This window comes from Triticum aestivum, chromosome 2A (assembly GCF_018294505.1).
Source record: "Triticum aestivum cultivar Chinese Spring chromosome 2A, IWGSC CS RefSeq v2.1, whole genome shotgun sequence".
NCBI classification, from domain to species: Eukaryota; Viridiplantae; Streptophyta; class Magnoliopsida; order Poales; family Poaceae; genus Triticum; species Triticum aestivum.
The window spans coordinates 745246029-745272293 of NC_057797.1; the positions used below are offsets into that span (position 1 = coordinate 745246029).

Genomic DNA, 26265 nt, shown 5'->3' on the forward strand with positions numbered 1-26265 from the left:
TGGATTATATTCATTTTTTATAGAATATAATTCAAAAGGCCCTGGAATTATTTATGTGCCTCTAGAAAAAGTCCATAATGGCAACATAAAAATATTCAGAAGGTTTTACCCCGTTTTGAATTTATTTTGAATTTTCAATCAGTGGCAAAATGAATAAATAAAAACAAAACAAAACAGAAATAAAACAGAGCAGAGGCCTACCTAGAGCCCACTCACCTGTGGCCTGGCACTGTTGCTGGCGGCCCAGCCCACCAGGCAACATGCCAGTCATCCCCTTCCTCCCGCCAGTGTGCACTGTGCGTGGCGCACGCACAGGAGGCGAGGGCCACCTCCTGCTTGCCACCTCCCGAGCATCCCCATGCCCATCCGCATCGCCTGGGAGGTGCCCTGCATCCTCCTCTGCCTTTCCCCTCACCCTGGAACTCGCTCCCTCTCCTCTAGCCCCCTCCCCGAGGACGCCCGAGAGCGCTCCGTCGCCGCCTTCATTGCCACCGCGTCCACCGAGCTCCCCTTGTCCTCTACTTTGTCCAACAGGCTCGCCTCGACGCCGTGGATCACCAAGACAAAGCACGCACTCACGAGATGCCTGAAACGTCGCCATCGAGCTCATCGTCGTCCTTTGCCCCGACGATCGCCGCCCTTAGATTCGCCGCCTCCGATGCTTCCCCGACCCCGTTGGGCTTCTCTGCGAGTCCTCTGTGAGCTGCTCTTCCATTCGCCCCTTTCCCCATCGCCTCGCACGTCCCCTAGTGCTAGCGCCGCCGTGCCTGAAGCTCACCGCTGCCCAGCCATGTCGCTGCCGTGGCCACCGTCACCTCGAGCCGCAACCAAGCACACCACCGTGCTCAGAGCAATGCCAGAAGCCCAAAACCCACACCTACTGCTCATGCCATCCACCGCATCCCCATGTTTGTCGTGGCCGAAATCCGGCCGCCGCCCCTATGCTCTTCGTCGTCGTTTCTAGCAACCTCGAGGCCTCTCGATCGCTCTGCTAGACGCGGTCAAGCGCGGGCTACCTTCTGGTGGTCTCCGCGCGTCCAGCCGCCGCTCGTAGCGCAAATCCGGCGAGTTGCCGCCGTGGTTTTGGTCGCCGTCGGCCGAACTCTGGCGACTGCCGACGTGGCCATCATTAGCACTAATCCCTGCTAGCTAACCACCTCACAGCCACTGACAGTGGGCCCCGCGTCGAGTCAAAGCACGAGTCAACGCGGGATTAGTGCCTCTGTCACTAACCAGTGGGCCCGACAGGTCAGGTTTGACCTGGACCGGGTCAATTGACCTGCTGACATCATTGTTGACCTTGCTGACGCCATAAAGCATTTCTGGCATTTTCAATAACCAGGAAATTCCGGAAAATAGTTAAAACTTCAAAAAATCATAGAAAATAATCTATAACTCCAATGGAAATAATTTATATATGAAAAATGATCAGAAAAAACCAAAGAATCTGTTTATGCCATGTTCATGCATGTTTGAGCAAGTTAACTCCACTGATTAGGATAAAACATGATTAAGGTAAATTTGAAGAATAGGTTTGGAGTTGGAATTTGATGTAGTTTGAATTCCACTTCAATTAAAATGACTTGCTGTTGCATTAGCTCAATTCAGTACCTTAATATGTAATATCATTCATTTGCTTGTGCATTGCATTAATTGAATGTTGTTTATGTTCCTTTGCCGGTAATTGTCCCCTCTCAGTAGACGTGTTTCGACAATGAGTTCGATGACACCGATGAAGAGTTATACTATCTTCAGAAGTGCCAGGCAAGCAAAAACCCCTTGTTCATTTAGATACAATCCCACTCTCTCGTTCCTGCTCTCTTTTACTGCATTAGGACAACAACGATTCAACTGTTACATGCTGCGGTAGTTGTACCCCTTTCCTCTGCATGACATGTCATTACCACAGTAAATAGATGAAACCCACTAGCATGAGTAGGAGTTGTTTGAGACCTGATGTGCCTACTCATTCATGCTTGTTTGTTATGCCTGCTATTCTTAGAGTTGTGTCAGGTCTGATTCATTGGGGATGAATTGGAAAGCTGTGACCATGTCCTACTGTGTGTGAACTAAGTCTGTTCAACATGATTTGGTAAAGGTATCGATGAGAGGCCATGTAGGAGTACATGGTGGGTTGTTTCATTGGAACTGTCCTTAAGCACCGAGATCTGTATGTGTGATTTAAGAACCAGCTACTACCATGCATTGGGCCCGAAACCAATGGACCCTCTCGGCTTCTTAACCACCCTAGTTCTCTGTCCAGGAGTTGCAACTAGTTTCTGGTGTTTATAGGATATGTGTTGGCGGCTGTGCGTAGCGCTGACCCTAGGGGTGGGCTATGATGCGGTAGATACACCGTGGCACGGTGTACCGAGTCGCCCGTTTGGTGTCTCGGGAACCCTATACACATCGTTCGGGGCCGTATGTGGAAACCTCGGCCGGACTCCCTGCGGATGCAACCTGGATAGGCGATAAACCTGGACTAGAGACTTGAGTGTTTAGGTAGGCCGTGGCCGACACCCTCGTTGGGCTTCCGCTTGAAGGTTGCCGAGTAATTGTCGTGTAAACGGCGGTAAGTGGTGAGAGCGTGTATGAAGAAGTACACCCCTGCAGGGTTAACATCATCTATTCGAATAGCCGCGTCCACGGTAAAGGACTACTTGGTTGCCTATACAATTCATAGATAACTTGAAGTGGATACTCTAAAACTCGCAAGATAAGTGTGAGTGCTATGGATGGCCTTCTCGTAGGGAGACGGGAGGGGATCCATAGTGGTGTATTGAATGGTGAATATGTGGACTCGTGTGCACCACCTCAAAAGAGTTGCTTGCAGTCGTAGTTCAGGTTAGCCACTGAGTCAAAGCTGGCTTGCTGCAGTTAAACTCCACCACCCCCTTGTTGATACCGATGCATTTGTAGTTAGTTCTGATGTAAGTCTTGCTGAGTACATTTGTTCTCACGTTTGCTTAATTTATGTTTTGCAGAGAGACGTCAGTATCGCTAGTAGTTCCGTGTGGACTTCGATGTTTAGCTTGATACCTCAGCTACGATCTTGTGCCCTCGGCAGGATCTGATAGATAGTCAGGCTTCTAAGCCTTTTTCATTTATAGATGTCTGTACTCAGACATGTTAAGCTTCCGCATGTGCTTGATTTGTATGCTCTGAATGTTGGGTCATGAGACCCATGTTTGTAATATCTCGCTCCTCCGAGCCTATTGAATAAATACTTAAGTCGTAGAGTTATGTGGTGATGCCATGTTGAATTTACACATATCGAGCATATTGTGCGTATGATTGAAATGCTTGGTATGTGTGGGATCTGACAATCTAGTTGTTTATCCTTGGCAGCCTCTCTTATGGGGAAATGTAGTCTAGTGCTTCCATGAGCCATAGTAGTCCGCTATAGCCCGGTTCACCGGAGTCCTGCTAGCCCAGCACTACTGCTCGGGACACTTGACTGGCCGGCATGTGTTTCACTTCGTTCCTGTGTCTGTCCCTTTGGGGAAATGTCACGCGGTGGCATCCGGAGTCCTGCCTAGCCTGCTACAGCCCGGGTTCCCAGAGTCCTGTTAGCCTAGTGCTACAGCCCGGATTCACACGCTGCTGACCGACATGCTCGATGTGATTCATGTATGCATGTCCCCATAGGTTGGTGCCGCTTTGGGTTCACACTAGCCATGTCGGGCCGAGTTCTTTGTCATATGGATGCTAGCGACACTATCATATACGTGAGCCAAAAGGCGCAAACGGTCCCGGGCCATGGTAAGGCGACCCGTGGGAATACCGTGCGTGAGGCTACAAAGTGATATGAGGTGTTACCGGCTAGATCGATGTGACTTGGAATCGGGGTCCTGACATCCTGACATAGTTAATTGTGCTATTGCAGTCCGGCCCACGACCTTATCCAGCGATCCTCATCTGGAGGTTGACTGGCTCTGTCGAAAATGGCGAGTATGTCGCCACTGCCTGCTTATTCCCCCGGGGCCAGGGACGACACCGAAGTGTTATCCCGGAGGACCCCTCCGAACCGGGGAGGATCCTAGGATGCTGTCCAGGAGGCGCCACAAGTTGAGACCTCCACTGCCGGACACATGGGGGAGCCGATCCCCATGGTGACTGGCGAAGAGGACCGCATCCAGTTTGGCCCTCAGCCGAATACGATTCCGGAGACCCATATCGCTCCAGAGTTGGGCGAGCAGCCCCCTTTGAAGGAGGGGGTGCGCCACTTCCACCGGTGGCCCCTGCCCATCCAAGGGCGCCGGATAACCTGATGGAGGCGCTTCGAGGCGCCTCCGTCGTGGACGAGCATCGTGTCCTTATGGGTGAGGTGATCGAGAAGATTCAGTCTGCCAAGAGTGGACTAAATGAAGCCTGCAGCAGCCTGTTCACAGGTTTCGAGGTAAGAAAGAGAAAAACCCCGTGTAGTCAGTAGCCCCTGAGACACTGTCCGGTGTTCGGCAAGAAGAACCGGACAGAGGATAAATCTTTTGTTATAGGAGACTAACATATGTATGAATAAGCAGGCGTCGCTGTTGGCCGCGACCTCGCATGCTGCCGAAGTCCCTGAGCTGAGGCAGAGGCTGGAGTTGACCGAGAACGAGCTCGGCGAGGTTAAGGTTCGGCTCCAGGAGAAGCAAGGAGAGTGATGACTTGCTGTGTGTTTGGAAAGGATAGGTGTTGCATATTGACCGCAGCGTCGTAATATGTGCAGGAACCACAACCGAGGTCGAGGCCCTAAGGAAGGCCCTGGGCGAGGCCGAGGATAAGGCTGTCCAGCAACAAGCCGCCCGTAAGAAGCTCAAGGCCTGGGTCAAAGAAGTCCAGCAGGAACTCCAGGATGCGGTCAAGAAATGCGAAGCCTTGGAGCATGATGCGTCTGTTCAGGGGACCGAACTCGCCAAGGCTCGTCAGAGCACGGAGACCACGCGGAATGAGGCCCAGGCCGTCCTCCAGGAGATCCAGGAGGCCAAGAAGATCACGAAGGGTAAGGCATTTAAGATGCAAAGCAAGTATGCGGAGAAGCAGTACCTTTTACTAACCCGGGTTCGGAGTTCCCCTATGGCTTTTGCAGATTTACCATGCAGTGTATCAGACGCCACAGAGTTCTATCGAGCCGAAGGAGGGGGTTCTGTGGAGAAGCTATTCTGGTCGCAGTATGCGACGCCAGAGCATCCCATGTCCTTCACCGATCAGCTGAAACAGCTGGTGGAGCTGCATAGGGTGGCTGAACTAGCCATTAAGGACTTGATAGTCCGGCTATAGCCAGCCGAAGTTATGCCAAGCAGCTACTTCGAACTTGTGAGGTGGATGGTTAACGCATGTCCTCGGCTAGACGTCGTCAAGCGCTCGGCCTACATTGAAGGCGCGCGCATGGCCTTCGCCCGGTGCAAGATGTGGTGGGCGAAGATGGACGCCGTCGAGGTGATCAGAGGGCCACCGGAGGGCAAGGAGCACCGCACACCCGCGCGGTATTTTGCGGATGTCCTGGAGGGGTCTTGCCTTGCGGCAGCACAATGTTCACAGGACATTGTATTTGAATAAATGTATTCATGTTGCCTTTGCCTTGTATTGTGAGAACAAAGCCTGTTTTGTAATGTAATTTTGTTATGCTTTGAATTGTTTCCTCCTGTGCGGCTGTTTTGTATGTAATCTAAGGGTTGGCCAGTCGTCGGCTTCTGCCCTCACGTAGGTAGTACGGAGGTGTTCGGGATGGAATCTAAACAATCTTGATCCAATTATATGGTCCTTGAAGGAGTTGTTTAGCGCAACGAACAAGGCAATTAGAGTGTACGGCTTAAACGCCCTCACTTGGCCATAGGAGTTTTATAATAAAGTGTAGGTGCAGCCCTTGGTTCGAACCAGAGTGTTGTCAGCAGCTGATTGGGAAGTGCCGATCTTTCGCATAATGCGGAAAAATCTCCAATGATTTGTAACCCTCAAATAGCTGACCGACTCTCATTGTATCATGACAGTCAGTTTTTGGCTTTCTCTACTGAGGCGCTTGTCTGGTCAAGTCTAGGGCACAATCGCAGTAGTTCTCCCTTTACTACCTTAGCCGATTTAGCGAAACATAGGGTAGCAAGCACAGGAGCCGGGCAACCCAACTATTGACCAAAGACATGATTCGGAGCCAATGCATATAATGCTAAATTCGGGGTGCCAAACTTATCTTTAAGGATTGTTCAGACTTTGTTGCCATATCGTGGGGCGATAGGGAGCCCCTGGCAAATATGAAACGTACCAGAGTGTACGGTTGCTAGAAAATAAGTAATTTAAAGGAAAACAGAGGGAGAACAGAGATAGGATCTGGGGCCCTTGAACTTGGAACATGAACTGTTTCCATTATAGTTGGGTTAATGCGTCCAAGCACATTAGTACAAAATAATGCAATAAGCAACCGGCTATTTGACATGCCGCGACCAAAGGCGGGCTGCGTGTGGGTCCTAAAATGGATAGAGTGATCGCTTAGTTAGCCTCTGGGGCTTCCCATGTACGCTTGTGCTCCGTGTCAGTCCGGTGTGTTTATCCTTTGACAGGACCATTAATCAGGTCGTCGAAGGAGGCCTGCACAAGGGAAACCTGAAAAAAGGGAAAAGGAGATAGTAAGTTATATGTGTGTCCGGGATCGGTCTAGCCGAACTGTAGATCCCGGGCTGGCTTGTGCCTCCGTCGATGTCCATGGGATTTTGAGTGTGTAATTATGTACGTGTGGTACGAATGCCACTACTTCATCGGGACTGGGACGGAGGATGAATTGCTAATCGAGCTCTTGACAAGCCATGCTATCCTGCTGAAGTGTAGTCTGGAACCTCTTAATGATGTCCAGGGGCTCGGCAGCCTTATTATGGTGCTGCTTGAGAAGGCCACTTTGTACCTCTGTTGTTAGGGCGGCGGTGTGCTCCTTTGTTCGGAGGGAGCGTTCAGTATTCCCATTGACTATTATGACGCCACGCGGACCGGGCATCTTGAGCTTGAGATAAGCATAGTGTGGCACTGCGTTGAATCTAGCAAACGCGGTTCGTCCGAGCAGTGCATGGTAGCCGCTGCGGAAGGGGACGATATCGAAGACTAACTCTTCGCTTCGGAAGTTGTCTGGAGAACCGAAGACCACCTCCAGCGTGATTGAGCCCGTACAGCGGGCCTCTACGCCTGGTATGACTCCTTTAAAGGTAGTCTTTGCTGGTTTGATTCGTGAGGGATTAATACCCATCTTCCGCACTATATCCTGATAGAGCACGTTGAGGCTGCTGCCATCGTCCATTAGGACTCATGTTAGGTGAAATCCGTCTATAATTGGGTCGAGGACTAGTGCGGCTGAACCGCCATGCCGGATACTAGTTGGGTGATCTCGACGGTCGAAGGTGATCGGGAATGACGACCACGGATTGAATTTTGGGGCGACTGGCTCTACCGCGTCGACGTCCCTAAGTGCTCGCTTACGCTCCCTTTTGGGGATGTGTGTAGCGTATATCATGTTCACCGTTTTGACTTGATGGGGAAATTTCTTCTGCCCCCCGGTGTTCGGCTGTCGGGGCTCTTCGTCCTCGTCCTCACTTTGTGATCCCTTTTCCTTGTTTTCGGCATTTAACTTGCCAGCCTGTTTGAAAACTCAACAATCCATGTTGGTACGATTGGCTTGTTTATCTAGGGTACCATGTATCTGGCACGGACGATCGAGTATGCGATCCAGGCTGGATGGTCCCTCACTGTTCCTTTTGTAGGGCTTCTCTCACTGGCTAGACTTAGAGCCGCTGAATCCGGCATTAACGGTGGTGTCATCGGTGTTGTCGCCATTGCTTCGGCGTTTGTGTCTATTGCGCCGGAGCTTGCCGATGATGTTCTTGGCCTCGGAGGGGCCTGTGTCGCTGGCTGTGTTTTTGCTACAAGCCAGCCAGCTGTCTTCACCCGCGCAAAAGTGGGTCGTGAGTGCCGTAAGGGATGCCATGGACTTCGGCTTTTCTTGGCCAAGGTGGCGTGCTAGCCATTCGTCACGGATGCTGTGTTTAAAGGCGGCTAGGGCTTCAGCATCCAGACAGTCAATGATCTGGTTCTTTTTGGTTAGGAACCTAGTCCAGAATTTTCTGTCTGATTCTCCAGGTTGTTGAACTATGTGGCTTAAGTCGTCGGCATCGGGTGGCCGGACATATGTACCTTGGAAGTTGTCAAGGAAGGCTTCTTCCAAGTTCTCCCAGCTGCCAATGGAATTTTCGGGCAGGCTATTTAGCCAGTGTCGAGATGGCCCTTTGAGCTTTAGTGGGAGGTATTTGATGGCATGGAGGTCGTCTCCACGGGCCGTTTGGACGTGGAGAATAAAGTTGACGGGCTTGATTCAATATTGACGGGCTTGAACCCCTCGGGGAATTCATGATCCAGCACCTCATCTGTGAAACAGAGAGGGTGTGTGGCGCCTCTATATCGGGCCACGTCACGGCGCACCTCCAATGAAGTCCGTCTGTTGTTATCGGCCCGGGTGTGACTAGGTTTGTCACGTCCGAATAGGTAGCCGTCATTCCGAGTCAGGAAGCGCCCTCGCGATCCTTAGATTGATCTGGTGTGTCCCGCTCTACTATCCAGCTCCTACCGAAGGTCGTATGTATGGTCCCGAGCTGTTATGTCCCTGTTTTTGCGAGGCGGTAGGGCGGGCTATTGTTCGGCCTGAGTTGCCATTTTATCCCGACCACGGGGTGGTCGGTCCGCCGCACTATCCCGACCACGTGGTGGTCGGTCTGCATTGCGTGAGGGAGGTATGGGATCTGGTGCCTCCTCATCGAACTAAGGTAGCAGTCTGCGCTTTGGGTAACTTTTAGCCGGGCGCTCGAGGTCGTATTCCTCGGCTGCCAGGACATTAGTCCACCTATCAATGAGTAGTTCTAGATCAACTTCGAGCTGCTGCTGCTTCTTCTTCAGGCTTCTTGCAGTGGCTATTAGCTGGCGCTTGACACGCTCCTGCTCGAGGGGTGCCTCTGGCATGATGAAGTCCTCATTGCCGAGGCTCTCATCATCCTCGGAAACTGGACGATAACTATCATCGTCCGGGTCATTGGGCATGGCCTGTTTATCAGGGTTATCTTGCCCGTTGTCTTGTTCCTCCTATTCGGATGCAGCCCCGACAGGGTCTTCATTGTTTTCGGCATCGCCCGGAGTACTATTTTCTCTGGTGCTAGTGTTGCCATCATTTGTAAGACGAGGCTTAGAGCGGCGTTTAGGGCACCGGCGCTTGGACTGTGTCTCATAAGTTTTATTCGCAACTGGATCTCCTTTGTCATCGTCGCTAGCTTTTTTAGGTGTGTCAACCATGTACACATCGTACGAAGAGGTGGCCGTCCAACGTCCAGTGAATGGCGGGTCTTGGTCTTGCTCCATGTTGGCATCGTCGTCCATACCGTCGATGTCTTCGGAGCCGTAATCAAGCACGTCATTTAAGTCATCGATGGTGGCTATGAAGTGGGTGGCGGTTGGGAAGCAAGATTCCCCGTTATCAGCCTCTAGTTCAATCCGAACATAGTCCGGCAGTGAGTCCTTCTCCAAGGACAAGTTCTTTAAAGAGTTTAGCACATCACCCAAAGGTGAGTGCTGGAAGATGTCTGTGGCGCTAAATTTGAAAATCGATAACTAATCCAGCTCGGTGTCCGCAGGCGTACCCGGTCCGGGACTTACAACCGAAGACAAGTCTGCAATTCCATTGACGCAAATATTGTGGGGTGCCGAGTTCATGTACGGCTCCAATGTCGCGGACTCTGTGGCCTCAGATGGCACGATCTGCTCCAGTTCTAAGGCCATTGCAGCAACAGGGTCCATCTCCTGGGTGTGATCCGATGACGGATTTAAGTCATGTTCATCGGGGCGAGGGGGAGCAATCGCTGCGGTCTCAAATCCATTGAAGATCAAGTCTCCCCGGGTATCCGCAACATAGTTCAAGCTTCCGAATCTAACCAGGTGGCCAGGGGCGTAGCTATCGATCTACTCCAGATGGCCAAGCGAGTTGGCCCGCAATACGAGGCCGCCAGACACGAAAATCTGTCCGGGGAGGAAGGTTTCTCCTTGGACGGCGTCACTATAGACAATTTAAGGGGCCATCGAACCCTTTGTTGACGGCACAGGGGAACTCTCAATGAAAGCACCAATGTCGGTGTCAAAACCGGCGGATCTCGGGTAGGGGGTCCCAAACTGTGCGTCTAGGATCGATGGTAACAGGAGACACAGGACATAATGTTTACCCAGGTTCGGGACCTCTCTATGGAGGTAATACCCTACGTCCTTCTTGATTTATATTGATGAATATGGGTGTTACAAGAGTTGATCTACCACGAGATCGTAATGGCTAAACCCTAGAAGTCTAGCCCGTATGACTATGGTAATGAATGTATATCCTTTCCGGACTAACCCCTTCGGTTTATATAGACGCCGAGGGGATCTAGGGTTTACATAGAGTCAGTTACATAAGAAGGAATCTTCATAGTCGGTCGCCAAGGAGAGTCCAATCCGGACACGGGTACAGTCTTCGGCCTTCATGTCTTCACAGCCCATCAGTCCGGCCCATGGATAACAGGTCGGACGCCTGAGGACCCCTTAGTTCAGGACTCCCTCAGGGTCCACGAGGCAGGGGGGCGTGCCCAGGGGGGTAGGGCGCGCCCTCCACCCTTGTGGGCACATGGTGAGTCCCCCTGTGTGTTCTCAGTGCCAATAATTCTTAAATATTCCAGAAAAAATCATATTAAATTTTCAGGGCATTTGGAGAACTTTTATTTTCGGGGTATTTTTTATTGCAAGGATAATTCAGAAAATAGAAAGAAAATACTATTTTTACTTTATTTAATCTAATTAACATAAAGTAAAAGGAGGGTACAGAGAGTTGTGCTTTCTAACTTCATCCATCTCATGATCATCAAAAGGAATCCACTAACAAGGTTGATCAAGTCTTGTTAACAAACTCATTCCGAATCGCATGAAACCGGAGAAATTTCAAATAACACTAGGTTACCTCAACTGGGATATGCACATCCCTAACAATAAGACTATCATATTTCTTCTTGGCAGTAGGAAGAAGAAATTTAAAACCTCCAATAATAATCGTTGAAATTTTTCCAATAGAATTGATACTATGGACTTGAGGTTGTTTCCTCGGAAAGTGTATCGTATGCTCATTACCATTAACATGAAAAATGGTGTTGCCTTTGTTGCAATCAATAACAGCCCCTGCAGTATTCAAAAAGGGTCTACCAAGGATAATCGACATACTACCGTCCTCGGGAATATCAAGAATAACAAAGTCCGTTAAAATAGTAACGTTTGCAACCACAACAGGCACATCCTCACAAATACCGAGAGGTATAGCAGTTGATTTATCAGCCATTCTTAAAGATATTTCAGTAGGTGTCAACTTATTCAAATCAAGTCTACGGTATAAAGAGAGAGGCATAACACTAACACCGGCTCCGAGATCACATAAAGCAGTTTTAACATAGTTTCTCTTAATGAAGCATGGTATAGTTGGTACTCCGTGATCTCCAAGATTCTTTGGTATTCCACCCTTAAAAGTATAATTAGCAAGCATGGTGGAGATTTTAGCTTCCGGTATCTTTCTTTTGTTTGTAACAATATCTTTCATGTACTTAGCATAAGGATTCATTTTAAGCATATCAGTCAAACGCATACGCAAAAAGATAGGTCTAATCATTTCAGCAAAGCGCTCAAAATCCTCATCATCCTTTTTCTTGGATGGTTTAGGAGGAAAAGGCATGGGTTTCTGAACCCATGGTTCTCTTTCTTTACCGTGCTTCCTAGCAACGAAGTCTCCCTTATCATAACGTTGATTCTTTGATTGTGGGTTATCAAGATCAACAGCAAGTTCAATCTCTATATCATTGTCATTTCTAGGTTGAGCATCAACATGGACATCATCATTAACATTATCACTAGGTTCATGTTCATTACCAGATTGTGTTTCAGCATCAGAAATAGAAATATCATTGGGATTCTCAGGTGTGTCTACAACAGGTTCACTAGAAGCATGCAAAGTCCTATCATTTTTCTTTTTCTTCTTCTTAGAAGAACTAGGTGCATCAATATTAGCTCTCTGAGAATCTTGCTCAATTCTCTTAGGGTGGCCCTCAGGATACAAAGGTTCCTGAGTCATTTTACCCCCTCTAGTCATAACTCTAACAGCATTATCATTTTTCTTATTATTTAATTCATTGAGAAAATCATTCTGAGCTTTAAGCACTTGTTCTACTTGAGTGGTAACCATAGAAGCATATTTACTAATAAGTTTAAGTTCACCTTTAACTCTAGACATATAATCACTCAAGTGTTTAATCATATAAGAATTACGTTTCAATTGTCTACCAACATAAGCATTGAAGTTTTCTTGTTTACAATAAAATTATCAAACTCATCCAAGCATTGGCTAGCAGACTTATTACGAGGAATATCACATTCATCAAATCTATAGAGAGAATTTACCTTCACAACCTGTGTCGGGTTATCAAGACCATGTATTTCTTCAATAGGTGGTAAATTCTTAATATCATCTTTAATACATTTTTCTTTCATAATTTCTTTGCCTCTTGCATATCTTCAGGACTGAGAAATAGAATACCCCTTTTCTTCGAAGTTGGCTTAGGAGTTGGTTCAGGAAGTGTCCAATCATTTCCATTACTCAACATATTATTCAATAGCAATTAAGCTTGATCAACTATTCTTTCCTTGAAAACACAACCAGCACAACTATCCATGTGGTCTTTAGAGGCATCGGTTAGTCCATTATAAAAGATATTAAGTATTTCATTTTTCTTGAGAGGATGATCAGGCAAAGCATTAAGTAATTGGAGAGGCCTACCCCAAGCTTGTGGGAGACTCTCTTCTTCAATTTGCACAAAATTATATATTTCCCTTAAGGAAGCTTGTTTCTTATGAGCGGGGAAATATTTAGCAGAGAAGTAATAAATCATATCCTGGGGACTATGCACACAACTAGGATCAAGAGAATTAAACCATGTTTTAGCATCACCCTTTAATGAGAATGGAAATAACTTAAGGATATAATAGTAGCGGGTTTTCTCATCATTAGTGAACAGGGTGGCTATATCATTTAATTTAGTAAGATGTGTCACAATAGTTTTAGATTCATAGCCATAAAAAGGATCAGATTCAACCAAAGTAATTAACTCAGGATTAACAGAGAAATCATAATCCTTATTGGAAATACAAATAGGTGAAGTAGCAAAAGTAGGGTCATATTTCATTCTAGCATTCAAAGATTTTTCTTTCAGCTTAGCTAACAGTTTCTTAAGATCATATCTATCATTGCAAGCTAAAAAGTCTCTAGCAGTTTCTTCATCCATAACATAACACTTAGGAACAACAGGCAATTCATATCTAGGGGAGAATCTTCATCATCACTTTCATCAATATTATCAGTTTCAATAATTTCATTCTCTCTAACCCTAGCAAGTTGTTCATCAACAAATTCACCTAGTGGCATAGTATTATCAAGCATAGAAGTAGTTTCATCATAAGTATCATGCAAAGCAGAAGTGGCATCAACAATAACATGCGACATATCAGAATGAATAGCGGGAGTAGGTGTCGCAAGTTTGCTCAAAACGGAAGGTGAATCAAGTGCAGAGCTAGATGGCAGTTCCTTACCTCCCCTCGTAGTTGAGGGAAAAATCTTGGTTCTTTTATCTTTCAAGTTCTTCATAGTGATCAGCAGATATAAATCCCAAGTGACCCAAAGAATAGAGCTATGCTCCCCGGCAACGGTGCTAGAAAATAGTCTTGATAACCCACAAGTATAGGGGATCGCAACAGTTTTCAAGGGTAGAGTATTCAACCCAAATTTATTGATTTGACACAAGGGCAGCCAAAGAATATTCTCAAGTATTAACAGTTGAGTTGTCAATTCAATCGCACCTGAAAGACTTAATATCTGTAGCAAAGTATTTAGTAGCAAAGTAATATGATAGTAGCGGTAATGGTAACAAAAGTAACAGTAGCAGTTTTGTAGTAATTGTAACAGTGGCAACGGAAAAGTAACTAAGCAAAGATCAATATGTGAAAAGCTCGTAGGCAATGGATCAGTGATGGATAATTATGTCGGATGCGATTCCTCATGCAATAGTTATAACATAGGGTGACACAGAACTAGCTCTAGTTCATCAATGTAATGTAGGCATATATTCTGAATATAGTCATCGTGCTTAATGAAAAGAACTTGCATGACATCTTTTGTCCTACCCTCCCGTGGCAGTGGGGTCCTATTGGAAACTAAGGGATATTAAGGCCTCCTTTTAATAGAGTACCGGAACAAAGCATTAACACTTAGTGAATACATGAACTCCTCAAACTACGGTCATCACGGGGAGTGGTCCCGATTATTGTCACTTCAGGGTTACCGGATCATAACACATAGTAGGTGACTATTGACTTGCAAAATAGGATCAAGAACTCACATATATTCATGGAAACATAATAGGTTCAGATCTGAAATCATGGCACTCGGGCCCTAGTGACAAGCATTAAGCATAGCAAAGTCATAGCAACATCAATCTTAGAACATAATGGATACTAGGGATCAAACCCTAACAAAACTAACTCGATTACATGATAAATCTCATCCAACCCATCACCGTCCAGCAAGCCTATGATGGAATTACTCACGCATGGCGGTGAGCATCATGAAATTGGTGATGGAGGAAGGTTGATGATGATGATGATGATGGCGACGAATTCCCCTCTCTGGAGCCCCGAACGGACTCCAGATCAGCCCTCCCAAGAGAGATTAGGGCTTGGCGGCGGCTCCGTATCATAAAATGTGATGAATCCTTCTCTCTGATTTTCTCTCCCTGAACGTGAATATATAGAGTTGGATTTGAGGTCGGTGGACCACCAGGGGGCCATGAGGCAGGGGGCGCGCCCAGGGGGGTAGGCGCGCCCCCCACCCTCGTGGACAAGGTGTGGGCCCCCTGGCCTTGATTCTTTCGCCAGTATTTTTTATATATTCCAAAAATATTCTCCGTTGATTTTCAGGTCATTCCAAGAACTTTTATTTATCCACAAAAATAACACCATGGCAATTCTGCTAAAAACAGTGTCAGTCCGGGTTAGTTCCATTCAAATCATGCAAGTTAAAGTCCAAAACAAGGGCAAAAGTGTTTGGAAAAGTAGATACATTGCAGACATATCACCCCCCCCCCCCCGCGCGCGACCCTCTCCCTTGGTTGCCGCCGCCGCCCTAGAATCCTGTCGGCACGCGCCACCCCACAACCCTTCTGGCTTGCGACCCTCTCACGGTGGCACCATCGGCCCCACAATCCTGTCGGCCCGCACCGCCCGACAATCCTTCCGGCCTCCGACCCTCTCCCTTGGCCGCCGCCCATCCAACAATCTCCCCCCCCCCCCCCGCGACCCTCTCCCTTGGCCGGCACCGCGGCCCCAGAATCTTGCCGGCCCACGCCGCCCCACAATCCTTCGGCCTCCAACCCTCCCTTGGCCGCCGCCCCACAATCCTTCCGGCCCGCGACCCTCTCCCTTGGCCACCGCCGCCCCACAATCCTTCCGGCATGCGCCAGCGAAAACCTTGGGGTTAATGCATCTTCATTTTGGAAATTGAAATACACAAGCCTCGAATTTTTCCTACTCTTAAACTAAACTTCAATTGTTCGCATCGCACTTCCTTCTCATTGGTTAGTGGTATAGTAACTTCTACTTCGACATCATGGGCAATGGTACCCCTTTCAACTCCTATGCCCCAATTGCCATAATTTTTTTGATCTTATTTTTGTTGATGGCTTCTAAATAGTCTTTCTTTTCTGATTTCATTTTATATCTACAATTGCAACCTTTTATTTGTGATTATTTTCCTAATTTAGATACATATTTCTTTCCATATTTGAATAACTTGGCAAAACAATACCTTCCAGATTGTACATTAAGACTAAATAAAATTCTGGACCTTATTTAGCAGTGGCCTTAGTTGCTCGTCATTTAGATCAACCATCACTTGTAGGGATCCAATATGTTAATACACTTAGCTCACACATGGTACCTTAGTTGCTCGTCATTTAGATAAAAGCCGCCTAGGCACCTACATGTTGTTTCGGCATATGCATGTGATTAAGAAGGATTAACAACAGATGCAATTTCATTATTGGGATCATGTTGCTTTTTCAAAATGAATGATGAGCAATTAAGGTACTATGTAGGTAAACTTATGAAGTATAAAAAAATTCATTGTTTGCAAGAGGAAGCTTCGACCAATGTTGAAAATAATTTGACTATACATTAAGACTAAATAAAATTCTGGACCTTATTTAGCAGTGGCCACAATACTATTGTATGATGACTTTCTTTGTTGTCACATCCAAGGTACTTCATCTAGGTTAATCTTGATTATAAAACTCAATTTGCGTATTTCTTCCGTGAATTACTAAAAAAATTGGCCTCACAAGATTGGTTGGTTACAAACTTTAGAATTGAAACCTTTTTTGCACTTCTTTGTTGTGAGGGTCAATGAATGTCATCTAGGTGAATCTTGACTATAAAACTCAATCCTCTTTTTTATTCTCTGAATTACTCTAAAGTTTAACCTCACAAGATTGGCTGGTTAAAAACTTTAGAATTGAAACCCTTTTCCCTCTACTTTGAAGGTAACCACATGATGCAATGGTCGGATCAAAGTTAACCGGTTCCAAAATTAAGATGAAGTGAATAGACCATGCATTGCTATGCAAATTTGAGTCTCTGTTGACCTCCAAATAATTTGAAACCAAATAGGATCTAACAATGGTTGCACCAAAGAGACATGCGAGATGTCAGAACTAGATAGAGGCACCTTTAGCCTATCAAAAGGTTGATTGCAGTAATATGGCTATATATTACCTCTAGGTGATTCCTAGTGACAGAGTGAAATATAAATATGGTGCGACATTTATTAGGTACTAAACATGATTTACAAGAATGTAAAACAACACATTATATTTCTAATGCAATCATTTTTCAAATGATGATATGAACTCAGTCGTTGGTCGCATATCTCCGTCGGCCCGTACAAGTCTATGGGATGGTGTGATCAAACTTCAGGGAATCGCGGTGTTTGTGCTCGCTTTCTTTAGAAGGTAAATAAGTACCATGATTATGCTTTCAAATGATTTTTTTACATCATTCTTACCATTGATTTAGTATAATGTCTCATTGTTCTGTCTTTAGACAAGTAACATATTTCGAATCGATAACAGACAACCTTATACATGTAAGAATGATTGTTGTTCTGCACTTACAAAAATTGGTTTTTTTGCTAAAACATCTTTCAATTTGTTACAATAGTAGCTTAAATATCATGGAGGACGGAGCAAAAAAATTCATTAAACTATTAACCACAATAGTAGCTTCTAAATTGATGTGGCTTCCTTCTATTAGTGTCTTACGTATGAGTGAAAAACATATTCAATCTTAAAATACAACAAATAAATGAGAGCAAAAAGGAGTATTATTAAAATTTATGCACGTCTTATATACTGAAATGAGACTGAAGAAGCAATATGCCCTTTAATCATATATGCAGAGAGGCATGCATCCATTCAGTAAATGTTTGAATTGTAAGCATGAACTTGTATGTTGTACCACTTACAATGATCTGTTCTACCAATTGGTCCACAATTAATTCACTACTGCTGGGAGCATGTATCATCTGAATGGCTTTGTTTTTTTGTTCCCAAAGAGAATTCATAACTCATAAATTGACCACCATTGACACCACCTACAAAAGAGTGGCTCAACATTCTTTATCAATTCCTCCCTCCTTTTGATATCCTCTAGCGACAGAACAAACAATGTGAGACACAACTTAATCAACTATCATATATGCAGAGTAAAACACACCGCCTCATGCTTACTCAAGAACATGCATGGTGGACCAAGAGTTGAAAGTGAAGTTTTAATAGAATTTTAAAATCGTCGATGACAGATCAAAAGCAGATTGTGAATTTTAAACATCATCAATGAACTCCATCAGTCAACTTTGTCGTTGTTTCTATCCACCTTGACCTCCGCGGCAAGAGGCTTGTGCCACCAGTGCGATGGCGGCCAGTAACCTCCTCCTCCTTGACTGGACGCAGCCACCGGGAGTGAGCAGGGCAAGACAACGGTGCCCCAATGTGCAACCGTGTGAGCCCATCATCGACGCTCTCGCTGTGCACCCCTGCCACGAGGTGAGGCTTGCGTGCTCCCCAGCTCTCCCATCATATTCCCTTTCCCTCAACCGAGCTCATCTCCTTCATCTCCTACCCATGCACCAATCGCAATGGGATTGTCGACTTGTCCTCCATAGAGCCTCCTCTGCACTGCCGACAGCATCCTGGCTAGGCAGCACACGCGATAGTGTGTGCCTGGGTACTGACCTTTCTGCAACACATTCGATGAAGTCTTGCCCTACAACAGTGGCGATGAGCATCTGATTGGATCCGGATACTGCAGATGTCGTGGCGGCTGCCATGTGTAATGGAGAAGGCGTCGGCTTGCATCAGTAGCTCATGTCATCAAGCAGGTGCCTCCATCAATCCATCTGCAAGGAAAGCTAATTCGGCTACTTAGCTCACAAGCGCCTCAATCAGTCTACCGATTTAGCTAGCTTCTTAGGTAGCTAGATTTGTACGCGGGTGTTACCTTGGCCTCGTGCTCTGTATGAAGCTACCTTGGCCTCTCGTGATCCATATGAAGCATCCCGTGGGATCGACCTCCTAGTCCGGTGGCTCCATCAGTTCCTCCTCTGCCTCCATGGGAGCTGCTCCCTTGTGAGCCAATATTTAGAGGGGAGGGGGTAGAAGGCGACGATGGATGCAGAGTTCTCCGAGTCTAGGTCCTGACTTTTGGGGGGTCAATCTAGGTACTTAGGTGTGAATGGGGATGGGGTAGGCCGAAGAAGGCCCAATGCAGCGATTGCACGACATACCAAAATGAACGGATAGAGAACCAATAAAGGATCCTCCCTTTTAGATTATTTAATTTAATTAATTAAATATATTATACCCTCACCTAACTTATGTTTAATATAGAAGCGATCAATCTCCACATGCTTCGTTCTATCATGCTGCACTGGGTTGTTGGCTATGTTGATAGCTAATTTATTATTGCACCACACCTTCACAGGGCCCTTTCTAAGTACTTCTCAGTTCTGGCAGGAGATTTTTTTTTGTTTTCCTTAACAAGAGATTTCTTTTCAGTTCTGATAGGAGATTTCTTGGTCACAACATCTTACTAAGGCCTACTGTCATGGCCCTGTACTCTGCTTCAGTTGTCGGTCTAGACACAATGGATTACTTCTTTCTCCATGACACAAGGTTTCCTCCAACAAATACACAATATCAAGAAGTTGATATTCTATTATCAAGGAAATTAGCCCAATCAGCATCACATTACCCCCTCTACATTCAAGTGTCCATTGCCTTTGAACCATAGGCCTCTTCCAGGACTCCATTTTAGATAGCGCAATTCTATGTGCTGCCTCTAAATGCCCACTTCTCGGTTCATGCATGTAGCGGCTCACCACTCACAACATAGGATATGTCAGGTCTCATGTGGCACAAATAGATGAGTCGACCGACAAGCCGCCGGTAGCTCTCTCGACCGGATCTCCTGAATGTGCACATAGCTGATGGTTTTGCTCAATCAGAGTTGATGCAGCTCGGCACCCAACATACTTATCTCGGTGAGCAGATCCAATAGATATTTTCTTAGAGCGAGAACTATTCCTTTAGCAAAGCTTGCAATCTCAATTCCCAAAAAATAATTGAGTTGACCTAGATCCTTAATCTCGAATTCTTTTCTCAACATCACCTTCAGCCGACTTATCTCTACATTATCATCTCCAGTGATAACAATACCATCTACATAAACTGTGAGGATGGTAATATGACTCTCTGAATGCCTATAGGACACAATATGATCCCCATGACACTGTTTATAACCCATGCTACATATGGCTTGTCAGAATCTATCAAACCACTCAGTGATTGCTTGAGACCATACAAAGACTTCTACAGTTGGCACACCTTGTCTGTGGTGCTTGGACTACCAAAGCCAGGTGGAATCTCCATATAAACTTCTTCCTGGAGATCTCCATGCAAGAATGCATTCTTGACATCCAACTAATGCAATGGCTAGCTAAAGCTAACAACACAAGAAATAAGAGTTCTTATTGTAGTCATCTTTGCAGTGGGTGCAAAGGTTTCATCATAGCCAATCCCATAGGTTTGGCCTTAGCCCCTTGCCACTAGGCTCACCTTGTACCATTCTACTTTCCCTTCCAGGGTTTGCTTCACGGTATACACCAACTAGCAAGTAACTTCCTGCTGGAATAGAAACAAAATACCGTGTCTTGTTCTTCTGAAGAGCTTTCATTACCTCCATCATGGCCTCATACCACTTTGGATCCTGTATTCCCTTGGGGTCACAACATATTGTAATGAAGCAATGAAAGCTCTATACCCTGGCGACAGTGAGTCATATGCCACATAGCTTGCAACATCATGCTCAAAATTGTACCTTCCAGGAGGCTTTCCTGCTTTAGCTTGTGGTTCTTTCCTTGAGGTAATAGGAAAATTCAATGAATCATCACCTATGATACATGGCTCACTCTTAGATGAGTCCACTTCAATAGGCATTGAAATTGGCTGTTTAAACTGGCATCAACCAAGGAGCTCATAAACACCAAACTAACCGGAAATGATGGAACACATAAGACCAAATACAATGTGATACACGAAGTGTATTTCACAGTGTCGATCCATTTGATAGGATGATAAGTTCCATCAACGGCGCGCTTGAATAATCTTTTTATGCATAGGTGGGTGTGGAGCATATGATTCAAACTCACTCCACCTTCCGGTGACATGTGCTAATGCTCCCGGGTCTAGTATCCAGTTGGAATAAGAAGTTTTATTTGAGGTACCTTTGCCAATATGAGCAAGATTAACAAGATTCCCTAGAATTGTTGTTTTTCCACTTTGGTTTGGAATTTCTGCAGTCCTCCACTGAGGGTTTAAGCATCTTACTTGATCCTTTTGCACTCAAAGTTAGATTGCCTTTTTTTCCTCAAACAAATGAGTGGATTTTTCATGTAGCTTCTTAATTCTTTGATTTCCCCCATTGTTCAATGTCACTGGAAAGCACCAAGAGCCTCTTCTCTTCTACTCTATTTGATCTTCTCTTGCACTTTACTTGAGCAACAATAGTTAAAAAAGCAGGTTCAGTGCAACAAACACCAACTAGACCTCCTACTAGAAGTTCTCCTTTGCCTTCTTTCAGCAACCAGCGGAAAAAATAGCTCCTTCTCTCCACTAACAGATTCCAACAACACACCTCTTCTCTGCTTCTTGCTATAGTACTCACTGCACCAGCACCGCTACCTCTAGGGAGTTAATCCTCAAAACCACCACATTTATGGCTAGGTTACTCCAAAACTACCGCTTTTGTCAAAAATCACAAAAGACCACCACTTCTGCGCCAAGTGGATAACAAATCGCCACTGATTCGAAATTGAGCGCGTCTAACAGCAAACCTGACGGTTAGGACTGCAGATGTGGTGAAGACTAATCCTAGTCGATCTTTGACCAGCTGAGGTGGACGGGGGTCCCACCTGTCAGCTCTCCTCTCCTTCTCTTATCTCCTCTCCTCCTTCCTTCCAACAGGAGCGGTGGACGAACAGCAGCGGTGGCTGACCCTTCTAGCTCTAGCGACGTCGAACCCCCACGCGCCAGCATGCTCCGGCATGGCCGAGCCGCCTCTCCCCCACCCCCTCCCCCGCCCCTGCCTCTCCGGTGAGGCTGAACCCTCACGTGCTCGCGCCCTTGCTTGCTCCGGCGAGGCCAAGCCCCCGCGTGCCTGTGCCCCTTCCTCCCTATGGCGAGGTCGAGCCCCCCCCCCCCACGCCCGCACCCCTGCCAACTCCGGCGAGGCTGAGCCATCGTGCGCCCGCTCCATCAAGGTCGAGGCACAACCCGCCCGCCGTCCCTATCAAGTATCGGGTGGTCAGTCACCGCGACGACGCCTTGCGGGGTGGATCCGACAGTTGGTGCCGGCGGGAGCTCGTAGGGCGACACTGTAGGAAGGTCGAGCACAGGGGAGGCGACACTGCAAGCACGGGGGAGGCCGGCAGGCGCGTGGTGGGCTTGATCCTCGTGTCGAGGTCTGGGCACTAAGACACGGGATGAGGCTGGAGCGGGGCGAAGATTCCTGGAGAGGCGAGCGCGAGGCAGTGGCGCTTTCCGGAGGGCACCCCTCCTTCAGCTTGGCCTTAGCCGCAGGTGGATCTGGTTAGAAGGGGAAGGAGTGAGAAATTTGAGGAAGGAGATGTGAGGCAGACAAGTGGGACCCCCGTCCACCTCAACTGTCAAACTTTGACCAGGATGTTGATTGGTAGAAGTTTGCACCGTGCTTCTAAGTTATGTAACTATTTTACTACTCAATCCAATCAAATCTCCATTTCCTTACATAATAGGTGTTGAAGCCTTCAACTGTAGGACGTGAGATGGTTTTGGTCCTTTAGGCATCACTTTCATAATAGTACAGGGACAAAACATACATTTTCTATTGGTACTAATGGGGCATAATGTCAAAAAAGAATTCGATAGCGAGAGGCCAATGAGGTCAAACTCCAACAAAACGAGCCTTTCGTCATATTATTGTATGAATTACAGAAGGTTAGTTGTAACATGTTAATTATTTCAGGGTTGAAACATTTCCTTGTTGCAACATCTCCACTACATATGATTCTATTTTTTATATGTAACACGAGTTTGCATATAAACATTTCGGGATTTAAAGATTTTTGATACTGGTCATCAGATAATGTATATTTCTGTATGTATATGTGGACTTCTGTTCATTTCTTTTTCCTGCTCAATTATTCCTTGTACCATTTTTAAGTGGAAAATAGTAGGGAAGACACTACCGCGCTTCTAGAAATTGTTTGATGGAAAATGCACAATGGAGGGTGGGCAGCCAGAGCTACCTTACAAAGTATCTAAGTACAATTGCATTCCCTCTTTGAGGCTGGGTTTTGCTCTCTACGTATCGTTAGCAAAGTATTCTTTGAACATCCTAAAACATTCATGAATGTTAGGTATGTCACCATCAAATATGATAATGTTACTGTGATTCCATTAGCTCCAGCATACAAGAATAACCATCTCAAAGAAGCATTTGTCTTGGTTCCTGTGTTTACTTCTTCTAACATATCCGTGAGTTGCATGTCCAAATTCCACTCCTGGTTCAACATCCACCATTTTTTTGGCCAAATCACATCCAAAAAATAAGTGTTCGGTCCTTCCCCAGAAGATCTCTATTATAGAGCCTGTCAAGTAGGAGTCAGAAAACAGCCTATGTTTATATTCACAATATGGCTTCCATATCCAGGACATAGGGGTGGGATAAGGATCATGATTGGTTGTAGTCCTGTAACTTTGTTGCTGGATAGTTTTGTGGGCAAGGGTCTTTTTTTCCGGCAACAAAGTTGTTGCTGGAAAGACCCTTGCCTGCAGTGAGTTTCTAGGAACCATCATCATAAAAGTAGGTCAATTGATCATGAATAATTACAAGGTTGTTGCATTGGGAGGATGGCATAGAAGACAGGGGAGGGTGAAACATGTCACATATAGATTCATAGGTTAAGGCCTTCTGAATGGTGAACCTAACAGTATCACATCTCCCAACATCACATTTAGCCAAAGACTGAAATTGGTCCCATGGAGACATATAATCTCTCCACCAAAAGGAGAAGCATCTGCCAAAGTGTTGTGGGGGAAGACATGTCAGAGTAATGAGCTTGCTAGATGAAGTTCATCCAAGGGATGTTCTGCTTGTTGAAGAATATGTCTACTCTCAGATGAAGTACCTCTACACCACATGACTTAGGTCTACATGCAAGACCTCATTTGGCAAGACATTTACCTTGCTATCAATATATTTGCCTACATAGATAACATTTGTACCATTTTCATAGTGAAGGTTTGAAGAATAACAAAATTGATATATATGGCGCTTTAATTGCTTTCTATAAGTTAGAATTAATATAATTTGTCTTTATACGACAACACATGTCTTCAATTGATCAGATTATGATAATCTGATGTGCACAGTGTATTTATTTGTTTCCACCATAATCATACAGTAGGAATATACTTGTTTCCTAGATTGAGAAACAAATATTTAGTTGTTGTGAATGGTGGATGTTCAAACCATGTTGTTTCTTATTATAAGATATCCATGTGTTATTTTTGAAGTGAGGTAAAATTCAAGATATTGTCTGGCCGAAAACCATAGGAATCGAAAGAACAGTGAAATGGGGGGATTTTTAAAAATTCCTCAAGGATCTTCGTCACTCTCAAAACCGGTCGATAATGGTAAGATTATTTTCTTACATTATAGATGATTCATCCTTGTTGTTATGATTTGACATTCTCCCCCTATAGGATTATTTACTGTTGTGCTGAAATGAGTTTGAAATTGTATGTGACATACCTAGATAACTACTCTCTCTCCATTCCTACATATAAGACTATTTAGAGATTTTAATATGGACTACATACAGATGTATATAGTGTATTTTAGAGTGCAGATTCGCTCAGTTTGCTCTGTATGTAGTCCATATTGGAATCTCGAAGACTTTATATTTTGGAACGGAGGGAGTATGTGTTTTGTAGCGTCAGTTTTCTTTCATCATAAGTTTTACTAGTTGATGAAACATCACAGAAATAAACCTGAACTAATATTTACTTGCAATCAATATTCTATTAGGTAATTTCCCTGTGCTTGAATGCTGAGTCTTCGAAAGATGGCTTAAAGGGAATGAAGGAGGTAACGTTGACACTTGATTTTCCATTTCCATTCTTTGTAAGGTATGGACATTCAGAATATTATGTTTAAGGTATTTATGACACTGATGCAGGTTGCAAAGATATTAAAAGTGAACAAAATAATTGGTTTAGCAACAATAGAAGATGATACATGTATTTATGTATGTCCCAGACAAAAGGAGATAATAACAGCCCTTCAAAAATATGGTTTCTAGAAAGGCGCGTCAGCAGTCCATACAAACCAAGACTCATTCATCGGTTTTGTTGTATGGGACCGAAGATCACCGGTAAACACAAGCAAGGGAGAGATAAGCATTGACAAAATACAAGAAATTGGGATTACTCATGTGGAAGCACAACACAAGTGATATATGGTAAGCTTGTATTATCTATTAGGCCACATACATGGAAGTCTTGTTCTCTCACTGTCCTCCTCTGGTAGTTGTTGATCGTGCCCATCATCCTTCTCTTCTTTCAGATCAATGATCATACCCTGTTCACCATCTTCATGTTCAGTAGATGATGGCATATATTTTCGGCGTCCTCCTCTGGTACTAGCAGAGCAAGGCGCATATCATCCATATCCTCCTCCTGGACTACTAAGTCATGACTTTCATGCTTGGGATCCTCCTCATGGAGTACCAAGTCAAGGGTTACATCCTCGACATCCTCCTCATGCCCCAGAATGTCAAGGCGCCTTCCACTCGCATGCTCCTTGCGCAAGAGACCAAGGTTTCATTTCCCATCGTCCTCCCAATTTTGCACCAGGATATTTGAGGCCCTCAACTGGTCATGGAAACAACAATGGTATTTCTCCTGACTAGCATCATTGGATGTTTAGCGAATGGCGTGAGACTGACTATGTTATTGCAGGTTCACTACACTGGAGGCCACCTAGCGGTTCTGCTCCTGGTCATGTGTGGCCTCCCATGTCGCACCCAAGGTCCGGGAACGATATTTATGGTTTTGAAAGATCGAAAGGTTTCTCTCGCTCTAGCTCCACATATTACTCTAGATACGACAATGGCTCAGGTAGCAGGTCTCGCACCTAAAGTCATTGATGAAAGCGTAGCCTTGTCCCAAACAACATTGTGAATGATTTATCTGAGATTGGTGTATTCAGAAGTACAAGCCAGACACCAAGACATGGATTCTTGTTTCCTTTTCCTTTTGGACCAGTTACTCCCAATATCTGCAGAACAGAATTCTTGATGTGTACAACGATGTATTACTATGTACCAACTGGCATTGCTGCATGTATCTTAGGATTTGGTGCTCAATGATGTTATTATGTATTTTTCTGGATAAGCCATAGGAAGTTTTCTTCTGAATAGTTGAAGTATGTCATAGTGAACTACTACGGTATGGTAGATACTAGATATGGCGATGGAACAAGTCCTCTAGGTCTCCTCCC

General features: G+C 45.4%; 1 pseudogene; it reads left to right on the top strand.

The window, feature by feature from the left end:
* Window positions 1-17007: 17007 nt before the first annotated feature.
* Window positions 17008-25903, top strand: LOC123191973 (uncharacterized; annotated as a pseudogene).
* The last annotated feature ends 362 nt before the right edge of the window (window positions 25904-26265 follow it).